This window comes from Aquarana catesbeiana, linkage group LG02 (genome assembly GCF_042186555.1).
Source record: "Aquarana catesbeiana isolate 2022-GZ linkage group LG02, ASM4218655v1, whole genome shotgun sequence".
In the NCBI taxonomy this organism is placed as follows: domain Eukaryota; kingdom Metazoa; phylum Chordata; class Amphibia; order Anura; family Ranidae; genus Aquarana; species Aquarana catesbeiana.
Window position 1 is genome coordinate 384477199 of NC_133325.1, and position 21756 is coordinate 384498954.

At 43.8% G+C, this 21756-nt stretch overlaps 1 protein-coding gene across 1 annotated transcript in view; it reads left to right on the top strand.

The window, feature by feature from the left end:
• Positions 1-21756, top strand: part of LOC141128089 (pinopsin-like) — a 130941-nt gene that overhangs the window by 51566 nt on the left and 57619 nt on the right. The gene's annotated exons all lie outside the window — the stretch shown is intronic.

The window sequence follows — 21756 nt, forward strand, 5'->3', positions numbered from 1 at the left end:
ACAAAGCAAGAGGTCATCTACATACTGAAGGAGTACAATGTCTGGGTGTAACTTCATCCAGGTGTCCAGAATGAGGGCCATTGTCTTGGCGAATTGGGAGGGGGAGTTCTGGGCCCCTTGTTGCATAACAGTCCAAGTGTAGCTCCGCCGCTCGTGGGTGAAGGCAAACAGGTACTGGCAACAGGGGTCGAGGGGGACAAAAGAAAGCGTTCACTAATTCCACCACTGTAAAGTACTTCGCTGTGGGCGGTATCCCTGCCAGCAAGGTGTGGGGGTTGGACACGATGGACGTTTCCAGTACGGAAGCTTCATTCACTGAATCGGGGGTCCTGTACCAGTCTGTATTTCTCTGGCTCACCTTTTGCGGTTCGTTTCTTAACCGGAAACAGTGGTGTATTACACGGGGATGTGCAAAGTACAGGAGTAGTTCTTCTGCCCTAATCACGGATCTGGCCGCGTCTGTGTCACATAGAAAAGTGGTGGGGTGGCCCTCGATGGGCAGGGTTATTTTTGCAAGAGGGCCTCCTGAGTCTCCAAAGGATATCATGGTAGGGGCAGGTGACACAGGCTTGCCTGAATCCTAGCGGAGGAGGTTCATGTGATCCGGGGGGCGAGGTGGGGTGTCATGAGTTGGATACTGAGCATTCTCATGTGGACCACGGTTGGGGGCTGGTTGATTGTGGGTGAACTTCCGGGGGCTTCGGCATTCCCTTTTAAAGTGACCAGGTCTTCTGCAGTTGTAACAGACATGCGGAGTTGGTATCAGTGGACGCAGATATGGTGTGTCAGAGGCCATCATGAGAGGAGCTATCTTTTTGCTGCCCTGTGCAGATTCTAGGCCTTTTGTCACTAACAACGTCTCAAGATCCATTACTCTATACTCTGGGCATGATAGGTTCAGACCCTTTCGGATTGATTCTTTAAGACCTGAGACAAATGCGGCAGCTAGCATGTGTCTATGTGCTTTGGTCAGTGTGCTAAAACCCAAATCAGTAAACATTTGTGCTATTCTATTGTGATATTTCTCAACGGATTCATCTTTTTCTTGTGTGACCTCTTGTATACTAGTCGCTTGGTCTGCCAAGCGCTCTTGAGCCCACTTTTTTAATTGATTCACGAAGCCACATCCTGAATCATAAGTATCGTCACAGTACTACTGATCAAAGCGTTTCTCCATCACTGGCCAGTAGGCATCTCCTGCCTTTATATCACACAGGCTCACCAAATTCCGCCACGCAGCCGCGTATGTCTTTTGGATTTGGGTGATCCTTCTGTAAAATGGCATGGGCTGTTTTTCAGGGTCTGGTAGGCTCGCGACAAGAGATGCAGCCTGAGAGGGGGTGAAATTTACATACATCAGGGGAGCCCCTTGTGCCGTAGGCATTCCTCTCGGTGGTGAAATGGTGGTGAAATGAAGGGGCCGTATTGGGGCCATTGTCTTTGGTGGTGTGATGGTCTCGATGGCGTGAGAGGTGGTTCATTTCTGGCTCAAAGGCCCATGGGCTGCTGTGAGGGACGTAACTGGGGAAGTGAGTCACTACTAAATGGCCAGAGTGGGTTGTCAAGTGGCAAGCTGTCAAACAGGTTACCGGACAGTGGGCCTTCAGCTTGTGAGTCATACAGGGGAATGGATTCAATGCAGGGTGTGGTTTGAAATGTAACAGTCTGTCATTTTGGGATTGTACCTGTTCCGGCATGTATGTCAGCTCCGGGTACCCTGACAGGGCTGTACAAAGACAAGTGTGCCTTGTCTACTGTTAGGCACTGCGGGGGAGGTGTCAGAGGCTCCTCTGTCACTTGTAGCAGAGGGGCAGTAGGGGGAGGTGTTTCTTGGAACAGAGGGGCGGGGCGGTAGATGAAGGGCAGTACCTACTTCCTGGGGAACAGATGCCATTATCGGGCGGTGGCTGACTACTTAGCTTCCTCTTTTCTGTTTTTTTATACACATATACAATACGACCATCTTGATTGGTTTCCTGCTCTGTCCACCCTTCCTCATGAATAGCCTTTGCAACATTGAACCAAGCATCTGCTGCTCGTAGCAGTCCGTGGTCTAACAATAGACCCTTTTTCCGTTTCAAAATAGTGCGCCATACATCTGGCTGTAGCTGTCCACCCAAATGCATATCAACCCCACACACTTTTGCCAATTCCTTTCCCTTTTTTACAGCGTCCTCTCCCTCTCGCTCCAACACCAAGTCACAAGCTAGGCTACCCTCCTTAGGTCACTCTAACCTCTGCCCCATCGTTAGCTATTGGAAAATGTATGTGTCCGGGCTCAGGGTTTGTATGGCGGTTTTATGAAGCTGTATTGGACTCAAGGGTCCGACAATCCTCTGACCGACACCTGTCCTCGTTCGGACCACTTTCCAATATATAACGCTGTCTTACTACGTTCTGTCTTGATGATTGTGATATTTATGTGTCTGCTCAGGATTTTAGATGGGTCACAAGGTTGCCTTAAATTCTGACAGGGTTTTGGCAATTCCTCTATTTGTCACCTGGTACCGGTTCAGACTATATCACAATCTCAAGTTAACAAGGACAAAAGGATATAGAGAGAGAGAGAGAGAGAGAGAGAAAGAGAGAAAGGAACATCTACAGTGTTCGGCTGCCACGCAAGCCTCCTTGCATGCGCCTTCCCAAAACATAGACTAGTCACAGCCCTGTCCACCCGAGGTGGCCGCAGGTAGGGGAGCCGAGTAATATGTGACCACTTATTACTCTCAACAAGACATAACAGATAAAACAGAAAAAAAAAATTCAATAATGCACCACTTTAAATGTCATCTACATGTCCCAACTCAAAGCCCAAATTTTTCACTCTGTCTTTTTCCACCTCTTCAAGTCCTTCTGGTTGTTCAAGTTGTAAGGGGCACCTCTCGTCTCCCTGTCCTCTTATTCTAGCTTCAGCTTCTATGACTTTCAATGATTTACCACAAACAAATTTGACTGGATAATGTACATTTAATCTGAACACCTCCGGGAATGTGTGATCTCCGGGCATAGGGGTTTATAACCAAGAGACTCAGTCCTATATCCTGGCTCTACCACTTCGATCAGACCCCAACCTTCTTCATGTATGCCAAGCAACAGTCCACAAACACACTTAGGACATGACATTACAGAAATGTGTAACGGTCACAGTGAAATACAGGATTGCTCAGATCCTCACAGGATCCCCACGCCACTGGGTATATTCCTGAGGCATCCTCCTGGTCATCGCCCGTGCTTCCTTGCACAATACAATTATTTATACCCCCAGGAGGAGTTTAACCATGTCAACTATTTCCATCCGTGACTATACAATCAATCCCTCATTCCCAGCAGCCGCGACAAGACACAAGATCGATCAACAAAAAAGAACAGAACAAAACAGGCGGCAGATATAGTTAGTACAGGTTCAATAGGCTATGGGCAAGATATATACCTGTCTTTGCTGACCATGGAGAGCCAATATAGACACAGAGATTAGCCAATCACGGGTACAGGATAAACAGTAGACGAGATATCAAAAAGTGTCTTACCGTTTTCTCAGAGGTGATCAGTCTCCGTCCTGCCCGTGTTGGTTTGTCCCGGTTTCTTCTCGATCGGCTATCCCTCGTTACAGAACCCAAATAGCCCCACATTGGGTGCCAGATGTTTTGGACCGGAACCAAGGTCCAGTATTCTTATATCTGCCTCCTGGCCAAATTGATTTTTAATGTGAAGTGTGCACGTTGAAGCAACTCATGCTGAGACACTTAGTTCAGTGTAAAATTACTTTCTGTTTATTATTTCCTCTTTTCAAAACTTATGTACTAACAGCTGGACATTTCGTTATCAGATAAGGCAGGCATATGCAAACTACAAAACAACCACAAAATGTATATATCGTATGACGATGTATAAGCTTCATATCCATAAAAGGGAGTAGCAATTAATCATAGCTATTTTAGGGTAGCTTCCTTCTGAGATATTTCTCGGGTGTATTCTCGGAAAGGAGGTGCGATCTTCTTTTAACTCTTGCAGTTCAGTACCACAGTATGGGAGGGGTAAGCTTTGATATCTACTGAATATGTTTTAAGGCTGATAAGCAGAAGCTGATATATGTCAGGCATATAAAGCATGTACTTATATATATATTGGAATAGACATTTCATCATGATATTCCAGCCACATCCATTACACCACTGTCCTACTGGCATCAACCTCTGCCTTACTGACACATATGCTGCTCTACTGACTGACACCATCCACTGTCCTACTGACATACACTTCTGCCCTACTGACACGTTCACCGCTCTGCTGACATTGTCAACTGCTCTACTGACACTGTCCACTGACCTACTGACTCCCTCCTCTGCCCTACAGGTACCAACCTCTTCCCTACTAAAACTGTCCTCTCAACAACCACTGCCCTACTGACACTTTCCACACTGTCCACTCCCCTACTGACACTGCCCACACACTGTCCACTTCCCTACTGATACTGCACACTGCTCTACTGACTGACACTGTCCACTTTTAAGGTAGGGTAGGTTTACATTTTTACAAGTTTTCCTTACTATTACTACTAGATCTTTGATCTCTTTCATGTTGTTTCATGTTGCATTGCACTCCGTCCAGGCCAGTTGTAAACCCCACCCACAAGCCTGGTTTTATCAGCTCCTAACTGAAAAATTGTGAATCTTCCCCCACACCATACCTGTATAAATGTAGTTCATTTCTTGGGACAGCTGGCGAGGGTTTGGGCTGGCCACTCCTTGCGCAAAGTAATACTCTCAACCTCGTATTCTCCCATCACTGCACTCCCTGCAACCTCTCTAACACCCCCTTTCCTCTCTCTGATCACAACCTTATCCGTTTCACACTCTCCTTGTCTCCTACCTCCCATGCTGCCAACCCACAAACCATTACCCACAGAAACCTTTGCAACCTCAACCCTTCCCTTCTTCATTCTGCTACTGATGGCCTTTACAACAAAATTGCACCCCTGTCCTTCCCAGACCTAACCACTTCCATCTACAACAACACAATGTCACCCTCCCTAGATGTACTTGCTCCTCTTTCTACACGCAGAACCAGGCTCCATCTGCCACAACCCTAGCAAACAGACGACACCAGAAGTCTCAAGAGACGCAGCCGTGCTCTTGAGCAAGCATGGCGTAAATCTAAATCCCTGCAAGACTTTACCCTCTACAAATCCACCCTTCTCAAATACATCTCCTGCCTCCACACTGCTAACAAACACTCTCATTAAAACCATCTCATTCAAACCTCGTCAACTCTTTTCTACCCTTAATTCCTTACTTCAGCCCCTACTGCCCCCACCCACCAACTTGCTTACCGCTCAACAGGTTGCCAACCATTTCAAAAGCAAAATCGACACAATTCACAAGGAGATATCCAGCACTCAACTTCCTCCCTGACCCAACACATCCGGTCCAACACCACGCTCAATACTCTCCTCCTTCTGCCCAGTTACCACCGATGAAGTTGATAAACTCCTCTCCATGGCCCACCTCACCCCCTGTCCCCTGGACCCTGTCCCCTCACAATTACTGCGACAACCTCCCCACACTATCCTAAACTCCCTAACCCATATCTTCAACCTCTCCCTCTCCTCTGGCACCTTTCCTTCCCCGCTCAAACAAGCACTGGTTACCCCCATACTTAAAAAACCCTCACTAGACCCCACCTGTTTGAATAACTTAAGACCCATCTCCCTGCTACCATTTGCCTCCAAGTGTCACTTACAACTCCATCTCTTCCGCTCCTCTTCCTCTCTCTCTTGGGGTACCCCAAGGCTCCGTCCTTGGGCCCCTCCTATTCTCGCTCTATACCTCTTCCCTGGGTCAGTTGATAACCTCCCATGGCTTCCAATACCACCTCTACGCCGATGATACCCAGATCTATCTCTACACTCCTCAACTCATCCCCTTGATCTCCTCACGGATCTCAAACTTACTGATTGACTTATCGGTATGGATGTCACACCACTTTCTCAAACTCAATCTTTCCAAAACTGAGCTTGTTATATTTCCTCCTTCCCGCCCCCCCATGACTTTACCATTAAGATCAACAGCACAATCATTGGTCCCTCCACACATGCCAGGGTGCTGGGTGTAATCTTATCCTTGACTCTGACCTCTCCTTCAGCCCCCACATCCAATCACTGGCTAAATCCTGCCGCCTTAACCTCCGCAACATCTCCAGAATTCGACCCTTCCTGACCAATGACACCACAGAGCAACTTATTCACTCCTTGATTACTTCCCGCCTTGACTACCGCAACTCTCTCCTTAATGTCCTACCCTTATGCAGGCTATCCCCCCTTCAGTCTATTATGAATGCTGCTGCTAGACTAATACACCTCATTGACCAATCCCTGACTGCTGCCCCTCTCTGCCAATCCCTTCACTGGCTTCCCCTACCCCACCGTATAAAATTCAAAATGCTAACCACAACATACAAGGCCATCCACAACATCGCCCCCAGTTACATCTCCAACCTCATCTGCAGATATCGCCCTAATCGTCCCCTCCACTCCTCCCAGGACCTCTTGCTCTCTAGCTCCCTTGTTATGCTCGGCTTCAGGACTTCTCCAGAGCCTCTCCCATCCTCTGGAACTCCTTGCCCCGGTATATCCGATCAGCCCTTAACCTGCCCACCTTTAGGAGATCCCTGAAAACTCACTTATTCAGGGAAGCCTATCCCACACCCACCTAACAACTGTTCCCGAGCCACCCCCATGAAATCATTCCCCGCATCTATTACCTTTTGTATCACCATCCCCTCCATTTAGAGTGTAAGCTCTACGAGCAGGGCCCTCTTGTCCCTTCTGTATTGAACTGTACTGCAATTGTGCTGTCCCCCCTCTACATTGTAAAGCGCTGCGTAAACTGTTGGCGCTATATAAATTGTGCATAATAATAATAATAATGTTGTTCAGATCTCCAACTCTCAAAGTTGTCTACCCCTGGTGTACACCATAGTTTGTAGACGACGCTATACCTTTTACGCAGACTAAAGCTTTGAAACCAATTTTTTTTTTGTTGGAAATGTAGCAGAGTAAATGTTGCCTAAATTTTAGAAAGTTATATTTGCAAAGTTTTATAACTGAAACTAAGAAAAACGTGTTTTATTTTTAAATTGTCTGCCTTTTTATCCTTTATATACTAAAATATGAAGAAAAAAAAACAGTAGTGAGAAAATACCACCAAAAGATAGCTCTGTCTTTCTTTAAAAAGTTTCTCACTGGCACTATTAGGGCTGTAATGGCATTCTTTCTCCAGCAAGGTGATTTGCACAGAGGGCTTGCACTTTGTTGATGCAACAAATTGCTTTATTTTCAATATAATCAAATTGCAGCAGTAAAAGTAAAAGATACTCCAAAAGTAGCACAGCAGACTTTTTGTTTTTTCATCTTTGAAATACATATAAAATAAAATATATTTCTAATACAATATTTTCAAAAGAAAGCATTTTTTTGTCTAGAAAACATCAATTTGATGAGTAATTCTATCATTATTGCCAAATAAACAGGACAGCAAAACAATAGTCTCCTGCACTCCAGTGTTTCGCTATACACGGGTGGTGTGATCCATTCTTTGGTATAAGGCAAAGTCTATAATCTTGCGCCCTCCTCAGAACAATGGGTATTCATACAACTAAAGAGAAACAAGAAAAAAAGGAGGGCGCACCGACCTAGTGCATTACCGATATAAAAGTTTTATTAAAAGTATGTAAAAGCAATGGTACTACTGGGGTGCCATCTGATACCTCCCGTCATCAGGTCCTGTCTGCAGGTGCCAAGGGATGCAGTTTGACTGATAAGAAAAGCCTGTATTTATGCTCGTTTGTGAGTAATACCATTACTTTTACATACTTTTAATAAAACTTTTATATCGGTAATGCACTAGGTCGGTGCACCCTCCTTTTTTTCTTGTTTCTCTTTAGTTCTACAAATAAACAGGCCCATAGCTGAAGTGTATAAATTGCTGCGATCCATAAATGGTACACAGGTGCAGAACCTCAAGCAGTTAAGCTGAGCCTTTGACCAAGGATAGCTATCAGCATTAGATATTACATGATATCTACAGGTCTAATGTACTATACCCCTCATCATATTGTCTCTGTAGCCTTCTACAAATAATTACAACTCTCTGAAAGTCAATATTTGCAAGTGCCCACTGGCGTCCTTCCTGGCAGTGTTTGGACAGTATGTCACTTAAGCACTAAGTGAGATCACACAGGGCAGACAAGAACTATGTTCGTTCCATCCAAATCCCACAAACCTAAGAACTTTGTCATGCTCCACTGGTGCTATAAGGAGAAGGACATGAAAATACTATCTCCGTTAACTTAATCCACTACTCTGGAGCATGGGGTTTAGTTTAGTGTCTTCATGTATCATTTTATAAGACTCCTTTACACAAATGAGCAAATTGATTTGCACGGGGTAAAACTTGCATAAAATCTGCCTGGTTCACTCCAATCCAGAGTAGACAGGAAGCACCAATATGCTTCACAAATGAACCTGATTTGCTAATGCGAACTGCTAAAGTGGTCCAAGGAGTTTACTCGTAGAACCACAGGCTGTCTTTACTCTGATGCCCCGTATGCACAGTCGGATTTTCCGACGGAAAATGTTTGATGGGAGCTTGTTGCCAGAATTTCCGACCGTGCGTAGGCTCCATCAGACATTTTCCATCGGAATTTCCGTCACACAAAATTTGAGATCTGGATCTCAAATTTTCCGACAACAAAATCCGTTCTCGTAAATTCCGATCGTGTGTACACAATTCCGGCGCACAAAGTTCCACGCATACTCTCAATCAAGTACGAGACGGAAGCGCTCGTTCTGGTAAAACTAGCATTTGTAATGGAGATAGCACATTTGTCATGCTGCAAATTTTAAAATCTTTTAATGCAGCGCATTCTCTTCTTCTTTATAATGCTAGAATAATTAAGTTGTTTTGCTGCTGATATTCACACAGAGTTCTGACAAACTGATTTCTTTATTATTTTTCGTGATCTCATGAATAATTTTTTTTTTTCGTCAGATCTCCATAATAAGTTAGAATTTTTGTTTATATTTTTTTAATTTTTTTTTTTTTTTATCCAGATCTCCTATTTTTATTTAGTTTTTTTTTATAGTGATCTCCATAATTGTTTTCTTTCGTTTTGTGTCAAGTTACCACAACACCATTATTAGCTTGCATTTTTTAACCTCAAGGAGGTTGGTGTTGGTGTCCCTTGTTAATTTGACGTATTTTTGAAATGTACCTGCCTACTCACAAACAAACTATCCCTTTTGAAGTAAAACACATAGCCAAGTATTTTTGAAAAATAAATAGCCATTTATTATGGGTCATAACAAAATAAAGAGGAAGGCAACACTGGAGAAACTGGTGAAATTTGCGAAGCCTTTGTACCCCAGGGCACACATCAATTATTTTACAGTCAAAATGGGTGTCCTGAGAAGTCCTTATAATAGTGAGAACAATCCGGTCCAGGACTACAAGAGATCAGGAACAGCAGCAGGTGACATATCTGTCCCCAGGCTGTGGTCTTACCACAGCCTGCATCTTTTGTCAGACCAGACTGAACCCAGGCCATCACTTTCTTGTCTTCCTTCCATGCGTCCTTCCACACGTGCTTCCAGGCTGTGGCTCTGGTGTTGTAGTTGTGGCAGGAGGTGGAGGAGGAGGACCATGGTTGAACTCACAAACGTGGCTTTGGCTTGTGACTTCACCCCTCAACCCCTTATTTAGGGCTTGTAAGTTAACTTCCTTACAAAGGAGGCGTTGGCCCTCCTCCATTTCCTGCATTTTGCAGGCTGCTATGTAGGCATAGTCCTCTTGAATATTGGGGGGGTTCTGAGGGCCACAGTAGTATTCCGAAATAGGCCAAGTGCTGCCTCCTCCAGGTTACTCCTCTTCCTGGAACTTTTTTTTTGGAAAGCAGAAGGGAAGGACCTGGGATTCGGGCAGGCTACTGGGCCCGGCCACCTCCTGGCTGCCACTTTCTACAGCCTCCTCCTGGCTGAGACATTCCTGTGTATGAAAAAGGGACATAGTTTTAGTTTTTGGTTTATCAATCACACACAATTTTCAGCTCATGACTGTTGCAAATTGAATGTTAATAAATAGAAAAGACTATCATTCTGACCCCAGCATTTTTCATTCTTGTCCCAATCATTTGTGGCCACTACTGTCTATTGATATGTAAAACACTTTGTGAAATTACTGATCATTACATAACATCTAGTTAACATCATTAATTATTTGACAAGAAATATGTTGAACAATGCTATACCTGGCTCAAGCTGGGCTCCTCCACTTCTTCCTGGCTTGAAGGCCCAGGTTGGACGTCGGAAGCCTCAGCTGAGGTGGAGGGAAGCCTTGAAGGAAGACTGGAGAGTGCTGGCCTGGGTTCAGTCTGGCCTGCCAGAAAATGCAGTCTGTCCTAGTACCAAAGCCTGGGTACATAAATGTCATCTGCTGCAGCACGTGATCTCTGGGAATCCTGGACCTTCTTGCGCTCCCTATTATAAGTGCTCCTCATGCCACCAATTAGGGCCTTCAAATAGGGGATGTCTGCCATGGGGATCACCGGCTTCACAAATTGCAGCAATTGATCCAGCGCTGCCTTCCTCTTTGTTCTATTGTTATAAAAGGGGTGGTTTACCTGCCACAAACATGGCAGCTCCCTGTACATATCAATGAATATGTGGATAAAGTCCTGATCATTCAATAGATCCATTTTCTCTGCAAGACACAACACAAGACAAACTCTAATGTCAGGCTAAGCTCTCCTAATCTTGTCCCAATATAGGCCTCAATCTATAAGCAGTATAGGCCACTGATGCACCAAGTTAAAATTGTACCTTTGTTCAAACGATCGGCGCTTCTGATACTCCTTCATCCTCTCACAGATCGTACGTGCGATGCATGCGTGTTACGCTTTATACACACTGTGCATGTGTGAAACTCTGCCCGCCCCTGACGTTCTTTCTAGTCTATTCCCTGCCCCTTGTCTTTCGGCACAGTGGGAGAGCACATGGCAGAGAAAGAGCAAGTGCATGCAGAGGAGAGCAGCAACGACGAAAGCCCGGAGCCACAAACGTCCCGATCCTGGAGGAGATTTAAGGCCTCAAATATGTCTTTTGTAGAGATGGTGGACATCTTGAAGAGGGCCGACTATAATGGGAAGGATGGACCTTACCAAAACCCAAATGTCAGAAAGGCCAAGATCATGACTAAAGTTATGAAAAGTCTGCGCAGGATTTTTGGGGTACAACGATCCAAGGATCAACTGAGGAAACGCTGGTCAGACCTGAAGTTGAGGGAGCAGGATCAGTACAGAAAGATAAAGTAGTAAGTAAGTAGTTGTCGTGAGTTCCTATTATTAATATTACTTGCATGCTGCTCCATGTGCTTTTCTTTACTGTTGTACAGTTTATAATTGCAACTTTCAGGTTCGTGGGCACAGTAATCGTTCGTTCGCTCACTAACACAATGTTTTTGGCAGATACAGGTTAACTACATTTGTTCAGGCCTGTTTGTATTTAAAGAAGTTTAGTACATTGTTGTCTAGATGAGTTTGGACTAGAATGAAATGCAAGCTTGATTCAGTGTAAGGAGTGGACACTCAGCAGCTGTTTACACATCTGGACGCAGGAGCACTAGTGTGGGACACCAGAACAAACTTTTTAGGGTGTGCCACACAGGTGCTCCAGTGGATACTAGGGGTGTCTCCATGTGTGAAAATTGTACAAAAAAAGTAAGTATTCCAGCTTTAGAAAGGGTAAAAAATTATGTCTTCAGCTTGGAACTCTGCCAAAAAAAGACAATTGTACAACACCTCCAAGCAATGTTACATATTACTATTTCTGGCATTCAAATATCTGTGTGCTAAGTATACCTTTTTTTTATTCACATAGGGGAGAAAAGACTCGGGACATCTGAGGACACCAGGGACCCCCCACCTCCGAAAGAAAAGCAAATCCCCACACCCCAACCAGAAGATGTGGAGGAAGGAGAGGTTTATGAAGTGGGCGAAATAGTGACCACAACAGGTGAGTGAGCGACCTCAGGTTCAAGTAATAGATGGATGCCTGCATATTTTTAATACATGGTGTGATTTTTAATTTTAGGTGATGTGGATGTTGTGGAAGAAGATTCGCATTTCACAAGTGCAAGTGCACACGTCCTCATCGGGGATATCATGGTGTGCAATCGTGATTTACAAAAGATCGAGGAAGTCATCAATGATATTGAAAAAAGGCTCAAAAGCATCATTGATGTTTTAGGTCGAATCTAAAAAAACATCTAATGTCTTAATTTTGTTGATATTTTTCACCAGTTTTTAAGTATCTTGAAAGCCAAAATTTGAAGATGCACACAGTGTGTCAACATGTGCTATCTGCCCTCACGGGATATCAATGTATGCATTTGGTGGGTGCAACCCCTTCCTCACAACCAAAGTAGCTGAGAGGAAGGGGTTGCACCCCCGAAACACGTCCATTGATCCCTCATGATGCGAGCTAGCACATGTTGACATTAGGTATGGGATCAGGAGGGAAATCCCCATTTTGACTCTCAATTTGTGTGCATATTCAAAATTTGGCTTTCACAGGGGTGACATCACCTCATCTGATGAAGGCAATATCAACACAGTTTAGACATACTAATGTCTGATATTAGCTTCACTTTGTCAACGTTGAACTTTGTAATGTCTTGAGTTGTGTATTGTTTTATGGTTTTAAACATGCCTGTTTTAACACAAAAAAGGCTTTTTGTACTCTCAAAAACAAAAATGTTATTACTAAAATATGTTGGTTTGTTCAAAAACCCTTTTCTAACGCACATGTGAATGTGCACAGAGTAAAAAGTTTTCTACTCAACAATGTGTGCCTTCTACCATCAATGCTCAATATCATTTTTTGGACTAAGTTGGTGTTTACACTGAAATGGGGGTTATTTACTAAAGGCAAATCCAAGTGCAGTTTTGCAGTGCACTTGGAGTGCAAAAGTGGATTTTTCTTTATTAAATAACTCCCACAGTGCTTTATAATTTGCCATAAACATGCCATTTTCGTGAGTCTGCAAAATTAATTCATGGTGCTGAAAATTATGTATATTTTTAACAGTAATGCATTACATACATTAACAACAAAAACAAGGTGTGTGTGTAGCAGACCCACAACATAATAATAGTTTGCTGAAGAAGAGATTGTCTCATGTATCAAATAAATTACATTTGCACTATTGAAGAAATTGTCAAAAAATAAAAGCCCATTGGAGAACCTAGGAGACAGCTAAAAGAAACACAAGCAGTAAATCAAAGGAAATATTATTTCAGTTTAAATAAAAAAAAATATTTTTAAAATGTTTATTAAACATTTTATGTCATATCAATGGCCCCCCTACCCGCAAAGTACTCCATATATTTTATATAGACCTCGCATGCGCTTTGGGGGGGCAAGCACTGAAAACCAGAAACAAACCCACAAGCACAAACTGAAGAGCAGTAACGATTGGAAAAGCACGAGGCTGAAAAGAGCGAATCATCTCTCACCAAACTTCTACTAACACGAGATTAGAAGAAGGAGCCCAAAGGGTGGCACACTTGGTATTGAACGTACCTTTTCTAGTGCCGTCATACGTGTTGTACGTCACCGCGTTCTTGACGTTCGGAATTTACGTCAAGATTTGTGTGACCGTGTGTATGCAAGACAAGTTTGAGCCAACATCCGTCGGAAAAAAAACATAGATTTTGTTGTCGGAATGTCCGATCGTGTGTACGCGGCATGAGCGATGCAAACTGTCCATCACTTGATGTAATCCAGAATGCAACTCATACAGAATTTTCAATGAATACATTTGTTGCAGTCAAACTGGAGTGTTCATAAGGAAGAATGATTACATTTAAATAAGAAGGATAAGACTAACTAAAGTTCCAAGTTGGTTATTAGGGATGAGCCGAACACCCCCCCGGTTCGGTTCGCAGCAGAACATGCGAACAGGCAAAACATTTTTTCGAACACGCGAATACCATTAAAATCTATGGGACACGGATGTGAAAAATCAAAAGTGCTCATTTAAAAATCTTATATGCAAGTAATTGCCATAAAAAGTGTTTGGGGACCTGGGTCCTATCAATGCAAAAAAAGGTTTTAAAAACGCACGTTTTTTCGGGAGCAGTGATTTTAATAATGCTTAAAGTGAAACAATAAAAATTAACCACTTGACAACTGGGCACTTAAACCCCCTTCCTAACCAGACCAATTTTCAGCTTTTGGTGCTCTCACATTTTGAATGACAATTACTCAGTCATGCAACACTGTATCTATATGAAATTTTTGTCCTTTTTTTCACACAAATGGAGCTTTCTTTTGGTGGTATTTAATCACCGCTGGGTTCTTTATTTTTTGCGCCGTAAAAGAAAAAAGACCGAAAAATCTGTAAAAAAATACATTTTTCTTCATTTCTGTTACAATATTTTGCAAATTAGTAATTTTTCTTCATATATTTTGGCCAAAATTTATACCGCTACATATCTTTGGTAAAATTAACCCAAATCGGTGGATATTATTTGGTCTTTGTGAAAGTTATAGCGTCCAAAAGCTATGGTGCGAATATCTGAAAATTGATCACACCTGAAGTACTGACGGCCTATCTAATTTCTTGAGACCCTAACATTCCAGAAAAGTACAAATACCCCCCAAATGACCCCCCAGATTCTCGTGCTCCTCCTGAGTACGGCGATACCACATGTGTGAGACTTCCACAGCCTGGCCACATACAGAGGGCGAGTACAGCTGAGCATGGCTCAGCATGGCAGGGTATGGCGGGATATTGCGGAGTATGGCGGGGTATTGCGGAGTATTGCGGGGTACGGCGGGGTATTGTGGAGTATGGCGGGGTATTGCGGAGTATGGCGGGGTATGGCAGAGTATGGCGGGGTATGGCAGAGTATGGCGGGGTATGGCAGAGTATGGCGGGGGCATGGCAGAGTATGGCGGGGGCATGGCAGAGTATGGCGGGGGCATTGCAGAGTATGGCGGGGGCATTGCAGAGTATTGCACAGCATTGCAGAGTATTGTGGGGGCATTGCAGAGTATTGTGGGGGCATTGCAGAGTATTGTGGGGGTATTGCACAGCATTGCAGAGTATTGTGGGGGCATTGCAGAGTATTGCACAGCATTGCAGAGTATTGTGGGGGCATTGCAGAGTATTGCACAGCATTGCAGAGTATTGTGGGGGCATTGCAGAGTATTGCACAGCATTGTAGAGTATTGTGGGGGCATTGCAGAGTATTGCACAGCATTGCAGAGTATTGCACAGCATTGCAGAGTATTGTAGGGGTATTGCAGAGTATTGCACAGCATTGCAGAGTATTGTGGGGGTATTGCAGAGTATTGCACAGCATTGCAGAGTATTGCACAGCATTGCAGAGTATTGTGGGGGTATTGCAGAGTATTGCACAGCATTGCAGGCCATTGCAGAGTAGTGAGGGATGGCTGAGCATGGATGGATGGATGGTTGGATGTCTCTGTGCAGCGCTATGGGCACTACACATACAGCCCACAGCGCTGCAGACATCCATCCATCCCCCTCCCCGCTCACTGTGTACCGATCGGTACACAGGAGGGGAGGAGAGGAACCGGCGTCATCAGATGATCGCGCCGTCATTAGATCAGCGGCCATTTACCGGGATCCGTGATGCGCCGGGTCCTCTGGACCCGGCGGTCATGGATGTGTTCGGGTGAGCGCCCCAGGGGGTGCGCGAGAGGGGAATTCTGGGAGGACGTCATAGTACGCCCTCGAAGAGTTATCCAACCACCCTGCAGCCGTCATTCGGCTATGGGCCGGTTGGTAAGTGGTTAAATATTCCTTTAAATATCGTGCCTGGGGGTGTCCTTAGTATGCCTGTAAAGTAGTGCATCTTTCCCATGTTTATAACAGTGCCACAGCAAAATGACATACTCAGATACTCCTGTTGGGTGCTGGAACGGGCCCTGATGTGAAATATTATATCAAAAGTTGTAATTACATGCCCCTGTTAAACAGAGGCAGAAAAATTGGGCCTTGGGTGGTGGTGGTGCCACAACACTGTAACCCCTCACAGATACTTTTGTTGGGCGCAGGAACGGGCCCTGCTATGAAACATGACTGCCAGTTTCTTGTCCGTCTGTGGCACCCCCTCTCTCCAGGCTCACGTTACTCCCTTCCTCAACCTGGGAACCAGGAAGCCTTCAAATTGCTGCGCATCCTCCAGCAGCATATAACCGACACTGTGGTTGAATAATTCTGGGGACTCCTCCGTGCATGATGGTGGGGCTACAGAAGGAGTGATTGTGGACAAGGAGACGGTGTAATAGGCCACTTTGGTAGCTGCGTTGGAAGGCAAACTACTCTGAGCCTGGGTGACAGAGGATGAGGAGGATGAGGACGGCTTAGTTATCCACTCCACCAACTCTTCTGCATGTTGTGGCTCAATAACAAGGCCAGCAGCAAAAAAGGACAAGCGTGCCACACTGCCACCTGCAGAGGAAGCACCATGTCCACGACCACCACTGTTGACTGTAGACACAGAGGCTGCTTGCCCTCTTTTAGTGGCCTGTCTGCCTCTCCTTGGTGGCCTTCCGGACATGATGTATATTTTGTTTTGCTACACCAAACTACACTGTATTAGATACTGTGTACACTGCCTGAAGTGTATTAGAAAGTGTACAACGTCTGCACTGTATTGTATACTGTGTACACCACCAGAAGTGTAGTAGAAACTGTACACTGCCTGAAGTGTATTAGAAACAGTACAACACGGAATGCACTGTAGATATAGGCTACACTGAATGCAAAGAATATATACATGGTATATATATATATATATATATATATATATATATATATATATACACAGTGGGAACGGAAAGTATTCAGACCCCCTTAAATTTTTCACTCTTTGTTATATTGCAGCCATTTGCTAAAAACATTTAAGGTAATTTTTTTTCCTCATTAATGTACACAAAAACACAGAATTGTTGACATTTTTGCAGATTGATTAAAAAAGAAAAACTGAAATATCACATGGTCCTAAGTAGTCAGACCCTTTGCTGTGACACTCATATATTTAACTCAGGTGCTGTCCATTTCTTCTGATCATCCTTGAGATGGTTCTACACCTTCATTTGAGTCCAGCTGTGTTTGATTATACTGATTAGACTTGATTAGGAAAGCCACACACCGGTCTATATAAGACCTTACAGCTCACAGTGCATGTCAGAGCAAATGAGAATCATGAGGTCAAAGGAACTGCCTGAAGAGCTCAGAGACAGAATTGTGGCAAGGCACAGATCTGGCCAAGGTTACAAAAAATTCTGCTGCACTTAAGGTTCCTAAGAGCACAGTGGCCTCCATAATCCTTAAATGGAAGACGTTTGGGAAGACCAGAACCCTTCCTAGAACTGGCTGTCCGGCCAAACTGAGCTATCGGGGGAGAAGAGCCTTGGTGAGAGAGGTAAAGAAGAACCCAAAGATCACTGTGGCTGAGCTCCAGAGATGCAGTCGGGAGATTGGAGAAAGTTGTAGAAAGTCAACCAACACTGCAGCCCTCCACCAGTTGTGGCTTTATGGCAGAGTGGCCCGACGGAAGCCTCTCCTCAGTGCAAGACACATGAAAGCCTGCATGGAGTTTGCTAAAAAACACCTGAAGGATCCAACTCAGACATGCACTCTGTACGCAGTTCAGGGGCTCACTCCCGCATCTTGAGACTCCGCTCCTAGTGGATATTGTTATGGGTAAAGACTCTCAAAAACTGATATCTCTCTTATATACATACCTCATGACACCCACAGCAGAGTCCACAGCTCATCAGTTGAAGTCCCGGTGGGAGTCAGATCTGGGTGCACTGTCCGATGAGGATTGGAAAGAAGCCCTTGCCAACTGTAAAACAGTGTCCCCCAAACTATCCGATCGCCTCACCAACCTCTATATCCTCCACAGAACATACTTAACGCCCTATCGCATCTCTAAATACAGACCAGGCCATAATCCCAACTGCCCCAGTTGTAACCACCCTAATGCGGCATTCTACCATCTAATATGGGCCTGCCCGTCGGTACAGGGGTTCTGGACCCAGGTGGTTCAGTTCCTTCATGACCGCATGGGTTCTCCGGTGTCCCTCTGCCCCCGTCAATGTGTATTGGGACTCCTCTCACTCCCTGAAAACGAAAAATACTTGAACACCCTCTTGCAGGAAACCCTATTCCTTGCTAGAATGCAGATAGCCAGGACATGGATGAGAGGACCCCTCCTACAATTGAACAGTGGATCAGGGCCGTCAACATCACCCTCCCCTATAAAAAAACTGCTCTATATTCATAGGGGTTGCCCTGACAAACACCATAAAATCTGGGACAGATGGGTGGAGGACGCTTCCTCCTGTGATGCGGAGGTATAGCTGCACTCACAGAAGGTAACCGCATAAACCCTAATTCCTGATATCTTCCTCTTCTTGGAAAAAGCCTTTTGTTCCCACAAGTAATTTCTCATCCTGAATTGTAGAGTACCATAATGTATATGATAAGATCACAAACAATGTCAATTGGATTGATTTGACACTGTGGTGCCGGTTGCACCGTCTATCTGAATGTTTGTATACTTTTATGTTTTATGCTCAATAAACGTTGTTTTTGATTAAGAAAAAAAAAACAAAACACCTGAAGGACTCTAAGATGGTGAGAAATAAGATTCTTTGGTCTGATGAGACCAGGATAGAACTTTTTGGCCTTAATTCTAAGCGGTATGTGTGGAGAAAACCAGGCACTGCTCATCACCTGTCCAATACAGTCCCAACAGTGAAGCATGGTGGTGGCAGCATCATGCTGTGGGGGTGTTTTTCAGCTACAGGGACAGGACGACTGGTTGCAATCGAGGGAAAGATGAATGCGGCCAAGTACAGGGATATCCTGGATGAAAACCTTCTCCAGAGTGCTCAGGACCTCAGACTGGGCCGAAGGTTTACTTTCCAACAAGACAATGACCCTAAGCACACAGCTAAAATAAGGAAGGAGTGGCTTCACAACAACTCCGTGACTGTTCTTGAATGGCCCAGCCAGAGCCCTGACTTAAACCCAATTGAGCATCTCTGGAGAGACATAAAAATGGCTGTCCACCAACGTTTACCATCCAACCTGACAGAACTGGAGAGGATCTGCAAGGAGGAATGGCAGAGGATCCCCAAATCCAGGTGTGAAAAACTTGTTGCATCTTTCCCAAAAAGACTCATGGCTGTATTAGATCAAAAGGGTGCTTCTACTAAATACTGGACAAAGGGTCTGAATACATAGGAGCATGTGATATTTCAGTTTTTCTTTTTTAATAAATCTGCAAAAATGTCAACAATTCTGTGTTTTTCTGTCAATATGGGGTGCTGTGTATACATTAATGAGGAAAAAAAATTAACTGAAATGATTTTAGCAAATGGCTGCAATATAATAAAAAGTGAAAAATTTAAGGGGGTCTGAATACTTTCCGTCCCCACTGTATATACTAGACTGTATATATATATTAATACACTGCCTGACGTCTATTAGAAACTGTACACGCTGTATTAGATACTGTGTGCACCTCCTACACTGTATTAGCAACTGTACAACGGCTGCACCGTATTATATACTGTGTACACCACTAGCAGTATATTAGAAACTGTACTCGCTGTATTAGATACTGTGTACACCGCCTGCACTGTATTAGCAACTGTACAATGGCTGCACTGTATTATATACTGTGTACACCACCAGAAGTGTATTAGAAACTGTACACACTGTATTAGATACTGTGTGCACCGCCTGCACTGTATTAGCAACTGTACACCACAGAATGCAATGTAGATATAGGCCACACTGAATGCAGAGTATATATATGATAATGATCTGTGATATGTACTGGTACCAAATGGATAAGCCAGGAGAAGCTCCGCCAAAATGAAGTTCAGAGAAAAATGGAAAAAGGCAATACCATAGCGTAATTCCGTTTATTTAAAAGAAAAATATAAAAACAACAGGCTGCTTACTTTAAAAGTGCCTTTCCTTGGCACTGAAGGTACAGGCTTAGCACTGTCAGGTGTGTTGGGAAACAGCTGCCTCGCTTGCTCGCGCTTGTTGTAGATCGGCGCGCGTTCCACCTCCTGGAAAGCTAAACTCGGAAGTGGCCGGAAATGATAATGTGACCGGGATGTGCCTCGACGTACGTTTCGTCATGATGATGTCGTCAGGAAGCGTCCCAGTCACTGAATGGGTTGCGTTTTTATTTCCCCAGATTCAATGGGATTGGTCGAATGAGTGCTAGAGGACTGATGCCATCTAGTGGGTAAGTTTTTATTTTCCCAGATTCGATGGAATCAGTCAAATAGGTGTTAAAGGACTGATGCCATCTAGTGGGTGATAAGAAATACTCCCGCCTCAAGCAAAAGTGAGCACTGCTGTTCACTCTTCACCTGGCTACAACGTTGATATTAAACATAATAGAAATTGATGACAACAATTTGACTATAGGTAAAATATATATGTTTTGATATGAACTATTAGGTCGAATTATAAACAAAATAAATATTAAACTACCTCTATTGGCGCAATAAGATTGTTTGTAATAACTAAATAGCATCCTATTGCTGGTGCCATTTAGTGGATAAAAAAGAAGAACACTACCGCCTCAAGCAAAACCAATAGGCATCGCTGTTCGCAATTGACCTGGCTTGCTTTAATAATAGACAATCTGTAAATAGATGGCAACAATTGTCTAAACAATGAATAAAAATGTATTAAGTGAACTAGTAACTATAAAAATATTAACTACCTCGATTTGTACAACATCAATAACTTTAGTAACTAAATATTGTATTGCTGCTAAATAATATGCCCAATAACTAGGATTGGGCATATACTGTGTTATTTGTGTAAAACCATATATAGTACCTGGACCCAATCAATACTTGAATAGGTGTTATACGGTACAATACCATTCAAGTCTACCTATTTTAATATATGGGCAGATCTAATGGATAAAAGAATAGATCACAAACTAATCGTTCGTTAAGAAACAATTTAGGTCGACATCTATTCAAGTATTGATTGGGTCCAGGTACATTTAATGCTTACTGTGTTATGAGATAAGGCTTACCAGACATACACAGTTCAAAATCCTGATAATTGTCACTGTCCATGCCTGACTGTTGTATTGCAGCATATTCACCTGCTTTGTCCAAGCTTCATTTATCTAGTGGCTTTTGAACTGTCAGATTGTCATCATGTGACACTGATCTCATGATTGAAGGTGGATTGGGGTGGGTATTCAATTGATTTTTCTCATAGAAACCAGTGACATTAGACAGAAGTAACAGTCTGTCAAGTGATCATTCTGTTCACACCATATCATCAGGAAAGCAAATGGCACTGGCTTCCGAGTTCCTCTGAGCCAAGCTTTAAAATTTGCAGTACATCTACACAACAAAAGTGAGGAGACCTCGTCTTGACCACTGATCCTATAAACAAAGTACAGTTTATATGCTTCCTTACTAAGTCCAGTCATGGTGCAACTTTGAGTGTGTACACAAATGTATCAGAAAGCATCATGATGGTATCAGACATTGGCGAGACATTTCTGCTGTCACCAATCGTCCTATAGTAAATTTATAACTGGCTTACTTGTACGGTAAATTACATTTACATAGTCAATGCTATGCCTTGAAACACTTTATGTCAA